Source organism: Cyanistes caeruleus, chromosome 6, assembly GCF_971803275.1.
Source record: "Cyanistes caeruleus chromosome 6, bCyaCae1.hap1.1, whole genome shotgun sequence".
Lineage (NCBI taxonomy): Eukaryota > Metazoa > Chordata > Aves > Passeriformes > Paridae > Cyanistes > Cyanistes caeruleus.
Genome location: NC_141706.1, coordinates 55,343,441 through 55,357,560, shown reverse-complemented (window position 1 = coordinate 55,357,560; position 14,120 = coordinate 55,343,441).

Here is a 14,120-nt window from a genome sequence, read left to right as displayed (position 1 = left end):
TATTCATATCACCTTCTTCTTTCCATAATTCCCTACAACCAAGAAACATCTGCCTTGTCTTTCAGTCTGACCTGATGCATCTATCCCACACCTTGAATCCATCAATCCCCTGATTATGACATTTAAGATCATTCCCCCGATTTCAGAGCTTTTCTCTGCTTATTTACTCAAGTTGGCCCTTATTGAACCTCATCCCCACCACTCTGGCACCAGTTCCAGGTTTGACAGCTGACTCCCTATTTCTCTGTCAAACTAATAATGGTCTCTTCTTTGCTACCATTTTTTTTTTTTTTTAGCCAAATAGCAAGGCCAATGCCCTATTTTTCTTTTAAATTCTTTGTCACTACATTCTTCTAATGAAATGCCCACATTAAAAAGTGCAGTAAAGATGAAGTGAAAAAGTGAAGGCTAGTAAAAATGCTGGAGTAAGGAACTGAGATTGAGAGACTACTTTTGCCTAAAGCATTCAGAGCAAAAAGCTGCAGGTGCTTCCCCTCCTTCCTGCTCACTGACAATCTGCAGAGCAAGGTCTGTGCTTGACCACTGCCTCGTTCTGACCAAGCTCATTGCCTGTAGCTTTACAAAATCTATCAACCAGGACAAATGCCAGTTCAGTCTCCGTCTCCACATTGCCCAATCAAATTTGAAGTTGAATGGGTTTTAAGTGGGGGCAGAATTTGGCCTGTTTCCTTAATTAAATATGGTCCTGTCAGAAAGCTCTTACATTAGCTGGGGACAAATAGAAAAGGAGAAAAAAAATTAAATTGTGGAGAAAGGGTTTAAATAAGAAAAAGTCATTAAAAAAGACATCATTAAATATATGGGAATTTAAGCAGCTTTTAACAAAGAATTCAGCTGGAAAGAAAGTCCAACTGTATTTTAAAATCTGACAATTATGTTCTGCTTTATAAATCCCAATCTTTAAAAGACAACACTACTGCACATTGAAGAAATGTAGGGAAAATTTTTCATGCAAAGTCAATGACAATCCTAAAATTCAAGGACAGATCAGAGGTATGGTTCAGTCTTATGTTTATAAAGTGTTATCCATCCACACTTGCATAATATATATCTGCAGAATCCTAAATCATCTAATGGTGTGATAAAATGCATGTTGGCTCAAGAGCCAGCATCAGAATGTTGCAATAAATTAAGTTCTAATACAGAAGTGTAGCTGTACTTATCTATGCATCAATACACATTTGCACACATACAAGAAACATGTGACCAAAATCACAAAGCAAAAACCCTGATTCTGTATATCTGTATGATTACAAAACTTCCAGCCATGTAAATGCAAAGTGAACCACATAGTTCAAAACCCAAGTCACACATAACTTCATGCTATATTCTGTAATATGTCTCCTGCAATTGGAATAGGTACTCTAGCACTAAGTGAATATCACATAAAAATTAGATTTAGAAATTGACTATTACTGGTTTTATCTAAATATTGGCATGACAAAGTTGAAATTGTTTGGACCTTGGATATATCTCATCAGACTTTCTAACCATTCACACACTGTTAGAATGGTCACCATTAAAAACTTAAGAGCTTAATTTTTCCAAATAGCTAGCATTACTCTGCTTTTATGGTATTTTCTACAGTTAATGTGTAGAATATCTGAAGAATATTAAGATAAAGTTACTGATTTGCAATGTTATTTATAAGAGTTTTAATGGAGGTTTCTGTATTTTGTCTGTTGTAAAATTCAGTGTAGTAACTTGTTTTCTCTGTATGAAACAGACAGCTCTAAGAGTTTCCACATACCACTAGTGCGTGCAAAGAGAATGTTACTGTGAAACTGAACAGCACCTCACTGTACTCTAGATCTAACATCAATGAAGGCTTTTGTAACAAAAAATAGCTGGCTAAGGCCAGCACTTTTTCCTCATTTACTTTATATTGATATATGACAATCCTGATAAGAAAGAGATAGACCTGCCATATTTATAATGAATCATTTTATAATCAAATACCGTATATTAACCTGGTCTCTGGCCAATCTAGCACCTGGCTGCCAAGTTCATAATTACACTGTTCTACAGTGAAGGGTATGAAATAAATTAATTTCATGCTATTTTTGGTCTCACGCTAAAATACATTTATTAGCTGGCTAGCATCGACAACAATTAAGGTTTGCTAATTCAGGTCTTGATTTTCCCTATTTAAATTCTTTTTGATGTTTCTTTCCTCCATATTCTCAGGTCTGATCCATTTTTTATACTTACTTTGTATGTTCTTTCTTTGCTTAGTGATTTTGTACTTTACAGGCTTGTTCCAACTTGTTCTCCACTGAGAACTTAAAAATAAATAAATATATATATATATATTTACACCAAATCCAACAAGTCTAAAGCTAAAATCAAGAACATGCTTAATATAAAATTACATTTGGATTGCTGATTTCTATGGCACATCCAGCTGTAATGATACTTTACTTATCAATCCCTCATTTTTAATGTCAGACATGTTATGTTAAGCTAGCTTGTTCACGTAATGGATTTACTGATTAGTTCCTGTTTTGGTCTATAATTGTTCAATGATTTCCTCAATATTAGCTTAACCAAAAAGCTTATATATAATTCTTTGCAATGTGCTTGACAGAAATACAGAAACATTCATGAGAGAATCACAGTTTAAGTTAATCAATAAAGGCTTTATCAAGAGTTTTTATTTATAGATAATGCAAATGTTAAAAAAATGTTACAGCCATTAATTATTAGCAGTTTTTTTAAAGCACGAAGTAAGAGTTGAATAAATGTACTTTAAGACACTTAAAGCCCAGGCATTCTTTTTAAAATGACTAGCTAAAGAGCCCCTTGGGCTGTCTTTTTACTGCTTTTCAAAGCTCTAATAGCACTTTTTCACCAAAGACACACCCCTTGAATCCTCGGAGAGATACAATAGCATAATTGTTCTTTTAGGTTTTAAGGCCTTGACATATCTGTCACTGAAAGAACAGTGAATAATAATACCAGAACTATTTTATGCAAATTCCACTTAGAGGTTTCAAGATTTTTGTGAGACGCATCTTGCCTCCTTGTTGACAGTTTTATTGTCACATTAGCTTTACATGAGAAAGTGGTAAAGTTTTCCTCTTTGTTAAATAATACCCCATTTTAAAATCTTTTAGATAAAGTTAAAAACAAATACAAAAACAATGAGATGGAAACATCAATTTGGAAAGGTATCAAAGGAGAAAATAGTAAGATATTTTCCCACTAGCTTTCATTTTTCAAATTATAAATCACACTCATTATAATGTGTAATATGTATAAAATTAATATTTACTTGCATATATGTATATATTTACACACACATATAGGGTTATGAATAAAACATACCAGGATGTGTATTCTTAGGCTAGTCAATGAGGAATGGCTCATATCTCAAGGTCACAAAGCTACCAAATACTTTCTGTGTATATAAGTTCATAGTGTATGTGTATGTGCATATATATGTATGTATATATATGTGTGTGTGAGTACATATATGTATATATGTTCTGTGTATATATGTTCATGATATATTGCAGCTCATACATTCAGCTGGCAGAGAGGAGATGAGAGAATTATATGCATACATCATAGAGGATGCTTTTAATTTTTCAAAAAGTTTTGCGAAATTTCCTGAGATGCAGCGGTGTGATGGAGGTGCTATCCAAGATAAGAATAGCAAGTTTAACCCTACTCTGCAACTGAGTGCCACAGGACCCCTCACTCACTCCCTCCAGGCTGGATGGGAGAGAGGATCAGAAGGGTAAAAGGAGGAAAACGTGTGTTGAGGTAACAGCAGCACTGCTCAGCAGTGACTAAAATGTGTTATCAACATTATTCTCACCCCAAATCCAAACACAGCACTGTACCCACCACTAAGAAGAAAATTAACTCTTTTCCAGATAAAACCATGACAATATCTGAGACATATTCAGAAATACTCATAAGTACAGTATTTGTGAATGTATCTTAGATGGATCCTGAAGCCTGCCTACTCCAGTAGCAAACAGTACAGTATAGGTCTCTACAGAATTTACAAAGAAATAATTCTGCAAAAAGGTTTTCTTTTTCTGCTACACCAAAAACAATTCTGCATTTTTCCTGACTGTCCTGTTCATTAAGAAATAACTTTAATCTGAACGAGAAGTCTTTTTTATTTACATGTAAAAATACCCTCAGAATTCTTCAGACCATGGCTCTATAACCCAATCCTTGTGACACGTTTCTCTCCTTAAATTGCACAATAACAAGAACAGCTAAAATATAAACAAAGGTTTAAAGAAGAGATGAAGCATGAGACACACCCCTCTTTTTTGTGAATTCAACCCTCAGATTCACTAAAATGACCACAGAGGCACAGATAATCCTTCCTGGGAATATGAGAGGAGAAGAAGGAATTTTGTGATATAATTCCATAACTTGTTCATGAGCAGAGATGTGTCAAAGGATACAGAACTCCTGTTCATTCAAACAGAAGGGACAGAGGACTCAGAATCCAAGACATTTAGGCTGTGCAACTGTTTTTGCAATGGATTTTCCACTCCTCAAATGTACTCCTGTTCAAATGTCAGGCCTCTAATTTGACTGTTTTCAAAGCTTTTTCTCAACTTATTGACACTCATTTGACTTCACAGGCTCGAGGAACTATCCAGTCCTGATGGAAAGATAGTTCTGCTCAAGGACATACTATGAATCTGTATGATTATGAAAATAATCCTGGAATATTTAATATTCATGGGGAGCACACATGACCTCCAATTTTAGGTTCTTGCCTCTGAAAACACTATTACAGAACAAACTGCATAGAACTACAGTATAATAAAAAGTTATTTTTCATAAAGTTGTGCAAAAACTTCTACATGCAATATAAAATGGAATCATACTATTTTTATACTGAATCCAGCTGCATACATTCTTAGTTCAAGCACCAGGTTCAAGTACACTTAGTTTTCCCTTGAGTTAAACTCATTAGACGCAAATCAGATTCAAATTTACCAACTTACAACTCATTTGCAAAAAATGTGGACATTTACAGGACTCTTCACTCTCAGTACTGACTTAATAAATACCTCTGATGTGCAAAAGTCCTCATTTTCATTTCTAAAGCAAAGAATTGCTATTGATGGGACTGAGTACCACTTAGTCCAGGTGGTCAACAGCACCTTTACTGAGTACCTGTAGCATAACCAAGAGAATTATGTGTAAGACTCACTGCTCAGCACTGTGTGAGAAACTCAACAGATTTCTCAGTGGATCCAAAATATACAATGCTAGTGAGACAACTCCCACTAAGAGAATTACAGCAACAACAAAAAAAACCCAACAAAAAAACAACAACAAAAAAAAACCAAACCAAAGTTGACAATGAAAATGTCTAGATAATGTGGACAAATACAACAAGTACTTAACCAAATTCCACACTGGCACAGTCCAGCCCAGCCTGGACTGCTGGATGCTACATGGAACTGTGGGGAAAGAAAAGCCCTTGGAGAAGAAATCTGTTCAAAACTAATTTAGGAAGTGGTATTCCAAGGCATAGAACCACCACGATAAAAGGTATTTGTTGACATGTATCAAACTAGGGACATTTGCCACTTTCATTGGTTATGTAATTACAAACTAACTATAGGTTACAACCAGCTTCCTTGAGCTGGTATTTCTTTACAAAGTCACTGGGTAAGAAGTGGTTGGATGCCAAAGCACTGGAGAGGAAGTATGCAGTAAAGCAGAACATCTTTTTCATAGTGAGAAGTAGAAGCAATGAGAGAACATGTATTTTCTGGGTGCATTGGCATCAGAGAGCAGGATAGAAAGTGCCAGGTTGGTGATTTCTGTCTGATGATAGAAACAAGTGAGGAATTTCTAAATGAACTGGGAAAAAACCTGGGGATAAGGCCCAATTTCAAGTCTTAAAATGCCATTCTTCCCACCCTGCTTTTGACCATATGGACACTTCACCCACTGAAACCACAGCCTATTGATATAGGAAAGAAGAGATTGGTTTCTGAATGACTTTCATGTGAGCCATGATAATCCTCATTTGAGGAATGTCCTCATCACAAGGGGACAGATGGAAGAAAGCCCTTACTGGGATCTTACCATAAGACAAAGTTTTGTATTTTATCACTTCTTTTAAAACAGAAAATGCCCCAAAAATGGTGAGTATGGGAGGCAGAGCAAAAGCCCATTGATCCCTCAGATCATGAGGGATCCATCCCACTGCCCCTTCAGGCAGAAGCAGGGCAGCTGAAGGGGCACAGAGGGGAGCACCAACACCCAGTATTTGGCATCTCCCCAGGGACAGACTAAATCTGGAATATAGCACACAAGTGGCTTGGGACATACTGTGACCTGGCCAGGACATGGCTGTGGGGAGCTGGGGATTGGCACTGCTGTGGCACAGCTGGTAAGGGACTGTTGGTCCCAGGGGCTTAAATGGGGTCCTGGGCCAAGGGAAGACTGGGGTAGGCCTGGGGGGAAGAGTTCTTCAGTCCCTGATGGGAGGAAAATATTTTGTTTGACCTACATGGAGGTTTCAAGTGGAAACAACCCATTGCTGAGCAAAGTGCATGGTCTGGATCTCAGCCTCCAGCAGGGATGCAGACAAGAATGTAGTAGGTGACTTTCATTTCAGGTGCTATATCTGCATGATCCATAAAGGAGTTCTATTAAGCTGCTACAAATTCTGCATTCAGACAAGCAGTAATATCAAAACCCATACTTCAGGGCTTTGGTTGGTCAGGAAAGATTTATTTCTTCTAAATGCACAAGTGCTCAGCAGCAGGAGAAAACTGCCTTGTTCTGAAACAGCACAGACTGGCTATGACAGGAGACAAGCACATTAGATAATATATATCTAAGGTGAATTTTCATTTACAGATGCCTGATTGATATAGCTTTCTTGAATAACTCAGACTGGTAAGGATACCCAGATTTTTTTTCCTTTTCTTGCAGCTTGAGTAGGTGCAATTTCCTTCATTTTTTCTCCCTTTCCAAAATATTGGTTCACAGTGGCCTTTCAGTTTCTGTGCCTGTTGACCACACTAGGTCCTATGGGCTGAAGTGCTCGGTTGTAAAGAAAATTTCTGAGGTAATCAGGATCATTTCAGATAATAATGACCTAACACTGTATGACACTCCATCGAAAACAGATCTTATTCTGAACCCTTTGGCTCTTTGAGCTGAATTTGAACACATATTCTAACACCTAATGTATTAATATCTAACTTTTATCTAATTAACTCAAAAATTAACTGAAATTCTAATTAATTACAAATTCATAGCTGATCTAATATCAATTGTAGTCAGGCATCTTAAGTATGTTATGTATAAATATTATAAATAATTTCATCTTGTTCATATGTTCCCTGAACTAAAAATGGTATCCTAGAGATGCAGACAGTTCAGGAATTTGTTCATGGCGAGGCTGTGCAGCAACTTAAAAATTCCAAATATAAACAAGAATATTTGTCTTTAGTACAACTGAAGAAATTAAAGGAATATTTCTTTTTTTTTTTTTTGAGTCAGCATGATGCATGAAGGAGTGTTGCTGCTAAAGATCAATAGATCATGCGGACACAGGTCGAGGTGTGGTGAAGAAAGAGCAGAGTTTATTTCTTCTCTCAGAATTTATAGGCTTCTGACCATGGCCAGGGATTGGATGGTCAGGATAACACTTTCCTCCTGCACTGGCCATGAGAGATGCCCATCACAAGACGTGTAACAGAAAGAATGTACACATATCTATGTTTACTGTTACTGTCCTGGGAAAGTCTTTAGAAAACCATGTTAGCAAGCTCAGAAGCTGAGTTTTCAGGGCGACAAAGGAGAAAATTAATTTTTAAATTCAAGCAAAGATTTTTTTTTTTTTCTGTTTTGCCTGTTAGTCTAGTCATCTCTTAATTTTGTGGATTCTCTCTTTAATTCCCTATATATTCTCAAGCATCAGCCCTCAAGTGAGATAATTCCTTCTTTACATCTTCATGTATGCAGATGAAACTTCTCTGTCTGCACAAGTTTATTTTCCTGTTGGTTTAGGATGTACAATTAGATGTATACATCCAAAACACACCTTTCTATAAATCCAGCCCAATGAATAAAACTCATTATCTTGAGGTATTTCTATGGGCAAAGGTTATGCTTTTCTGATCCATATATATATATATCTTTGTCTAAACAACAGTAGCTCAATTGGTTTAGATCAGAGTTATACTCTTTTGAGTAAAAAGGTGTGATTAACGTAATATACTACTGGATCAGCCCAGCATCATTCTACAGTATACACAAACCTATTGTCACTGGAACTGTGAGAGTGCTTGGTAAAAGCCCAGCCTTGAAAACCAAATTCCTTGTAAAAACCACCAGAGAAGGTGAGATGAAAGGTACCTTAACTGTGATGAGGACTTTCTGTCAAAGTAGGTGTATTGTGAGCCAAGATCATTTTCACCAGTCATTTCATGTCACCTATGACATGAAGGTTTATGTTTCACATTTAGCATGAAATAAATAAAATAATAAATAAATAAATAACAATAAGATCCAAGAGCTGCAGGGGCAGTCCTTTCACTGCCAGGCACATTTGAACTACTGCTTTGAAACTGAGGAAGGATGGATGGCAGAGAATGAGGGAGCTCAGAAGAGTGAAGGATGGGAGAAGTCCTGCCCTGCAGAAGTGTTTCCTTGCATATGTTAACTGGCTCCAAGGGAAGAAGTCACTCTCTCAGTTGACAAAAAAGACAGAAAAGGCTGTGCTCTGGTAGAACCTGAATAAATTGCCAAGGGAGCAATAGCAACAGCCATTGAGGTAAATGAGGAATGGAGGAAGAGGAAAACAGCAAAAAGATACTACAGAAGACTTGAACTTAGGACAATAAATAGAAAATAAAAAGAGTAATAAAAAGTAACACTTCCTGGAAGTGTAAGGGGAATGGCAAAAAGAATACCAAACAGAGAATGTGAGTCATAAGCACAATTGTGCAGAACAGTTTCACAGCTGCTCCACATGAGAAAGCAGGGGCACCTCAGCGTGCCTGAAGGTGAGCTCCCTCCCACAAGACTTCCAAGCATGGCTCTCTCAGCCCCCTCCCTTTCCATAATTAGAGAGGAAATGTCATAAACATTAATCTCCACTCCACATGAGAGGCACGTAGCAAGTTAGGCCTCACCCAAAAAATGTTTCCCTGCTCTACAACCCTCCCTTGAAGTGCCATTTCTGGAAGGCACTGAAGAATTTCACACATCTCCTCTAACATGGTGAAGTTTCATTCTTTAACTGCTAATACTACAATTCTCATAGCAATCCACTCATCTTTTCCTTATTTTAGCTTGTTGTAATGGCAAAACTCATCTTTATCATGGTTATAAGAAATAAAAAAACAATTGACTGTCTGCATTTATAGCGCTGGATTTTTTGCAGCCACCCAACAGCATCCCTTCATGGCTGAGCTGCAAGACCTTAGATGCCTTATGCATCCCCCTGTTACAACTCTGTCTCTGTTCAATGTAAAATCTAAGCCTCTCACACACACATTTCTTTGCAGGTATAAAAGACCTAGAGCTTAATGTGGAGGGAAAGAGCTGTTTTCCCCCATTCTCCCCAGTCACTGGGAATGTGGACAATATCCACAGCCTGTCCACCACACAGGCCCAAAAAGCCAGAACTTTCTTCTATACAGGGCCCTCTGTCTATGAGCTCTAAGTGCAATTTGCAAGCATACCCAGTGTCTCATCTCTCATTTTGATCACTGCAACATCTTTTCCTCAAATCCTGATAAAAACAGCCAGGCCATGCTCAAATCCATTCACAATTTTGCTGAAGAGATCATTATCTCAGGCTTTTCCTTTGACCACAACATTCTGTTTTCTGCATTCTCTTGTTAGGCCCCATGTTGGTTTTACATTAAACATAAACATCCCCATCCTTGCATGGACCATCAGAGTCAGTTCTCAGTCTATGTGTCATTTCTCAATCATCTCACCTGTGACTGATTCATGGTGTTGGCTTCCTTCTTAAGCTTATCAAGTGTCTTAACATGAACATTTAGTACTAGCATGCTATTAGTATTCTCAGAGAGGTTTTGTTTTGTTTTGTTTTTTTGGCTTGGTTGATTGGTTTGGGAGTTTTTCTTTTATTTTGGTTTTTTAGTTATTTACAAAAGCCAATTACTTAGCTGCTGTACTAGCTCTGATTCCCTTCTGCTCAAAGATCCTCTTGGGACAGGATAAAGATTTTTTTGTCAGGGAATAGGTTACATCTCCCAGATTATCCTGAGCTACCTGTACTGATTCCAGCAATTGATTTTGAGACAGGCTCCTCCAGGGATGCATTTACTTAAAACCACTAAGAGTAGATGCTTTCAAGGCAAATATCAGTCAAGAATTAGTAGAAAAAGGGTTCATATATCTAGCCTTTTCCCCAGACTCTCAAACCATCCAGGCTCTTCTAGAAGGTAGTTGAGCATAAGACGCAAAAAGTCCCTCAACTTTCCCTTATTAGTAGAGTTGAGCTTCATTTGAGTTTGGCAAGACTGCTGATCAGTTTGGTGCTTTATATTTCTCAAGCACTTAGTGTAAATGGAGAAGGGAAGAACTCTGCTGCCTTTTGTCCACTTCTTCCAACAAATACTACAGGTGTTCTGTTCCAACTCCTGCAGTTATTCTCCATTTTCATCCTTTAGCTTTTGTCATTTTTGGAAGACTTCCAGACAGTACCTTTTCTTCTGAATTCATGTGACTATCCTATATGCACTTCTGGTTATGATCAGAGCTCAACTTACAATTCCACTACTTTTCTTTGGGCCATCCTAACATATTGATAATATGTGTACTGCTGTTTCCTTACCTTTCTTATTAGATATTCTCTTCCAATAGATGTTCAGCAGATTCTGTTCAGTGCCTGGGGTGTGTCAGAAGCTAAAATTTTGGTCTCCATTTCACCTATGCTATGTAATGCAAAGTAAAGCTTTCTCTGGGTAATTCAGGACTTCTTTTAGCAGCTAAAATGATAATGAGGTATAGTTGTCTGATATGGCATGAAGTCCAAATAAAATAAATTTGGTGGACCTTATCTAGTAAGATGAATCAATTGTCCTAAAGTGGGGCAGTGCTCAAAAATGAAAGCTTCCACTAATTTGGGTTCTGGGAAAAGTGCTAACATGTAAATTTCCACAGTGCCTAATGTTTGGTGCCTATTACTCTTCTTGTGTTGGTTTCCTCGTTGCTTGAGGGCCAAAATGCAACTTAAAGAAAAATAATCTAAGAAAATAATCACACAGATGTATAGAAAAGTACATAAAAGCATCCTTGACACAAAAAAATGTAAATCACAACACTTATAACTTATTTCATTTTCATTCTCCTCCCCTTCTTTTTCTAGGGTATAAAAGAAATACTACTAGTAATAATAATAAGTAAAACAAACAACAACAAAAAAAGGAAGCCTGGCATAGTTATCATTCATGTTGATGTCAACAGCCCTGCATAGACAGGTTACAGGAAAATACCACCCCAGGGATCCTATTCATGGTTCACAGCAGGGCCCTGTCTGTAATTACTGTGGCCTAGTTATTTCTCAGGGAAAGAAGTCCACCACCAGATCTATTTTTTTTTTTCTTAATAGGTGAAGTTGAACCTAAAGCACTGTAATTTTAATCAAATCTTTGCCATCTGCATGTAGTGTCTCTAAGAAGTTGAAGATTTAAGTGTATGTTGTAGGGTTTGCTGAATAGTCCCAGAGGGGGGAGAAAGGGCAGAGAGATTGCAATTATGTTACACTTAAAGGTATTTCTGTTGCCAAGAAAGGGATGGGCGGGGGGGTGGGGGGCTGAGTCTTGCGAGGGTTTTTTCCCTTTCTCTCTCTGTCTCTATTTCCCCTTTCCCCTAGTGAGGGTTAAGATGATGTCATGGACGAAAAGGAAAATATTGCAATGGAATAGAAGACAAAGCCAGAGTGAGAAGGGGAACAATAAAGCAGCAGTTTTTAATTTGTCTATTAATTGTTTTAAGAATAAAAGGTTGCAAACAGTATGACTAAATAGTTTGACACAGAATTTTCTGCATTGCTTCTTTTCCCCAGGGAAGTCTTATATTCAGAAACTATAATTAAGATCTTATATTTAATGTTACCTTTAATATTTTAATTTCTAATCTCTCATTCCTCATTATGAGATTCCATAGTTTACAAGAAAAATCTGATATTTGAGCCTTTTGAATTGGAAAACACAGTTTCGCAATTATGGCAAAATTTATACTGGAGAAGGATCAGATTCCTGTATCTGATGTTTCAGTCTAACAACTGCTTGGCCATAAAAGATTATTAAGAATGCATGTCCATTAGTACTTTTGGGAAATGAACAAAAGTCACAGAACTGACAGATAATACAAAAATCTTGTCCAGAGAAGGGCTCATTCAGCTGTTATAGTTTTAAAACAACAACACGCTGAAAAATCAAACTGCTCTGTGCTTGCATTCTTAAAACAAGAGCTATCAAAATAACATGTTGTTTCTTCAAGTTACGGTTTTCTGTTTTGATCAGTTGCCACTCTGGTTTCTAGACAATACCAGCATAACAAGGGTGATGCTTACTGCTCAACTGTTGCTTACAAATGAATTGTTTCTTCCCACTAGTTAAGATATGTGTATTTTTGGGCAGCCAGCCTTCAGGTCTAGAGCCAGTCAAATGCCATTTCCCATTCCTAAGTGAGCAAGAGGGTGGATGCACTCATGTAGGTGTTAAAAACAATGCAAGCAACCAGATATCTCAGAAGTGCAGTCTAGACAACAGAAAGTGCAGCTGTGGCACCTGCCTTAACAAACTCACTGCCAAGGAAAGTGTGATGAGATTCCTTATTTACTGAAAGCGAATTAACCCCCAAATTATTGACTGATATACTCCAATACTAGAGATTCACTCATGTGGGTTTATGTCCTATCTCTCTCAGAGGGTGCAGTGTGAAATACCGGTACTAGTTCGTGTCCACAGCTTTCAAATTTCCTTACATACCTGCCTGGGCATGTTTTTATTAATGTTTGACCAAAATAAACTGTTGGACAGAAATAGTAACGTGAACAAGTTATACATCCTGAAGCAATTGTTTCTTCCAGTCTACAATTTTCCAGGATATTCAGGAAGGTCTCCTAGATTCTACCTTGCTCACGTGTCACTGAATTGAGAGAAAGTGTCAAAGTTCAAAAGCATAGACTGAATATGTGATCAATACTTCTCAACTCCAGAAAGAATGGGAAAAATAAAAGAAATAACTTATTTAAAAAAATAATTTATAAAACTATGAAGTACAGGAACATTTACAGACCTTTAGAACAAAAAAAACAGCCTTCCTTTTACTACAGTCATATTAATTTGGCCTCATTATATTCTCAAGATAAATTTGCAACTTAGATATTAGAAAAAAAATAATGAAAGAAAGAACACAAAACTGCTTTTATTTTTCAGTGAAAATTTCAGATAATTTAAACATTTTTCTATTTTGACTCACGATTACCTCATGACACATTTCACTTCACACTAACATCTCTGTTCTTTGTATACGTATACTCTTAACCAGTCTTAATTTTAATATTTTTTAATTCAAACACATTTAATAACACAAAACATATATGTGCATTCGTATATCAAAAGCATACAAGCATAATTTTCAACAAGTATTCTTCTTGAGAAATTCTTCTAAAACACTTACTTATTGCCCAAGACAATATCAGATAGAGAAGTACATAATAATACAATAATTATGATAATACAATATTAAGATTGTCAATATCAGAGTGAAAGAATTAAGGTAACGGTTGAAAGTAGTGGATGTTCAATGTCAATATTTTCTCATTTTATGTTATCCATAAATAGTAATTATGATAACTAACATGTCCAATAAGAACAGTTAAGGGAAAATTTTCTCTCAGAAAGTAAAACTAGCAGAATAATGTTGGAAAGCTTTTGGTTTAAGTTCAGGTTAGATTTGAGTTTGGCTTAGTTTACTTGCTTGCTCTTAATATCAAAATCTCTGTTGGCCTAGATTACTACAATTTAAGAGCCAGAAGAAAGAACAATTCATTTTCTGCTGGCATTGGTATCCAAACATGGATTTTCTACATTTATCTTGTTGAT